The sequence below is a fragment of the Tupaia chinensis genome, unplaced genomic scaffold (assembly GCF_000334495.1).
Source record: "Tupaia chinensis unplaced genomic scaffold, TupChi_1.0 Scaffold145659_1, whole genome shotgun sequence".
Taxonomy (NCBI): domain Eukaryota; kingdom Metazoa; phylum Chordata; class Mammalia; order Scandentia; family Tupaiidae; genus Tupaia; species Tupaia belangeri.
Genome location: NW_006205516.1, coordinates 1,117,425 through 1,119,728, shown reverse-complemented (window position 1 = coordinate 1,119,728; position 2,304 = coordinate 1,117,425). Strand labels below are relative to the sequence as shown.

General features: G+C 40.7%; 1 protein-coding gene across 1 annotated transcript in view; it reads left to right on the top strand.

The window, feature by feature from the left end:
• LONRF3 (LON peptidase N-terminal domain and ring finger 3) overlaps positions 1–2,304 on the top strand; it is a gene marked incomplete at its 5' end in the record, with an annotated part of 46,278 nt that overhangs the window by 31,952 nt on the left and 12,022 nt on the right.

Genomic DNA, 2,304 nt, shown 5'->3' with positions numbered 1-2,304 from the left:
AAAAAAGATAGTGTTAGCCAGTTCCAGGCTTCAGACCCAGTTCTGCCACAAAATGAGTATACTTCATGACCCTACATTAGAAGGTCACTTAACATTTCTAGATAGGCCTCAGTTTTCTCACTTATAGCATAGGCATAATAATAATTCATTTTTTTCTCTTTTTTAAAAGTTAATTATTTAATTCCATTTGTTATTATTATTATTTTTTAATTTTATCAAAGAGAGACAGAGAGAGAAAGGGAAAGTGAGAAAGCAAGCCACCAGGTCCGGGACTCGAACTGCGGTCGGCCATGTGGGAATCCAGTGCCTTTAACCACCATGCCACCTACTGGCCTCTTTTTTTCTTTTCTAGAAAGATTCTTGATATAGGGCATGTGTGCTCACCCAAGAGACAGATCAAGGCAAGAAATCACCCAGTGGGGATGGCCATGCTGCACACCTTTCTCCTCCATTGTCTTCTCAGAACTTTGGGCATGCATTCATGTAGTCCCAGCAGGAGTTTTAAGCTGCTGGGTTCAGGGACAGATACAAGGGATTCCAGCTATGTAACCATTATGCCATCTGCTAGTCCCGATGATAGTAATAATTCTTACCTCATGAACTTGTTACAAAGGCCAAATAAAGTAGCGAATTATAAGCACTTAATAATTGGTGAAGTGCCAGTAGTTGTTGTGTGCTTCCTCTGCCATGCACAGAGTAGTGTGTGAGGTGAAGGGGAGGGGCAGAGAGGTAGGTGAGGCTCAAGCTCTCTGCTTGACTGGAAGAACAGCTCCCCTAGCAGAAAAAAAGCAAGAGGCAATCACTAATATCTGCCTCTCTCTGTCTCCAGTAGAATGTTCACAGCCTCCCAGAGGCAAGGTTCCTGATACCATATTGAACTGTTCTGGTTGTATGCCCATCTTGTAGAGAACATTTCTTTCTTTTTAAAAAAAAGTATTTTTTTAATTGTCAGAGGGTGTACATGCTTGCCCGAGAGAGAGAGACAGAGAAAGAGAACCAGAAAGCACTTCCTGACAGGGCATGGTCATACTGCAGTCTCTTCTCCACTTGTCTATCCTCTTGAGATTTTGGATGTGCATGTGTACACATAGACTGGGCATGCCTTTCAAACCATTAGGGCTAGAATTTGAGCCATCATCAACCATATGGGATCCAGCTACCTTAACCACCAGGCTACGCGGTGGTCTTTATTTCTTTTTAATTATTTCTTTCATGCAGGGATGCACACACATACACACACACGCATGTGCATACACACAAGTACCATCAACAGGGTTTCACACTACAAACTCCTCCACCTTCCCAGCCATTCAGGGATATGATCATATGCACTTGTACCTGACATGTACATGTTGACCAAGAACCAAACCCTGATCTTCCATATGGATTCAGTATCACTTGAACCAGTCATCTCTTCAGAACATTTCTAAACTCAGCCACCAGTTTGCTTGAATGTGCCTGTTACCTGAAATAATATGTTTTCCTCAGAAATTAGAAATCCTTCTTTTTTTTTTTTTTTTTTTTTTTTTTTTCTGATTGACATATATTGAAACTACTTGGGGCAACTTTATCTTCATTTCATATATATATAACTTTGCTATACCAAAGACAGACAGACAAGGAGAGAGAAGGAAAATGAGAAAGCACCCCCATGGGGGATGAGTATGTATACACATGTACCCAGTGTGTTTTTCAAGATGCTGGGTCTACAACTTGAACCGTGAAGTCAGCCATGTGGGATCCAGCTGGCTTAACCACCATGTCACTGAGTGGGCCTATTTCTGATTCTTAAGTTGGCCTGAGCCTTTCTGAGTCCCCTTCTCCAAAATCACTTGAAATCTTATTAACAGACACTGGAATATACCTGGGGGCTTTCTGTTTAAAGGAATTCCAAGCTTATGCCCCTTGGGATTTAGGCAGATGGTCTTATAACTCTTGGTGGGTTTAGGTTTGGATGTTCCTACATCAGATTTACTAGACAAAATGACAGAGCTCCAGCAGGAGTTGGTCTGGTTGGTGGTTCCCTAACAGACTGTATCTAAATCTTTGGAGATTCAAGTTGAAAGTTAGACTCCTGGTTCTTTTTTTTTTTTTTAAACATTTAATCACTATACACCTTTACAGCATACAAAATGAGTTTTCCTGGCATGAAAACATTGTATATGAGTTCAGTCAAGATATTACTATACACATTAATAACAAGACCCTGGCATTTGATAGAAAGTGGTCGGATATGGAGGATCTATTGCTGAGTGAAGTAAGCCAGGATATGAAAGAAAGATATTGTATGTATCCACTCAATAT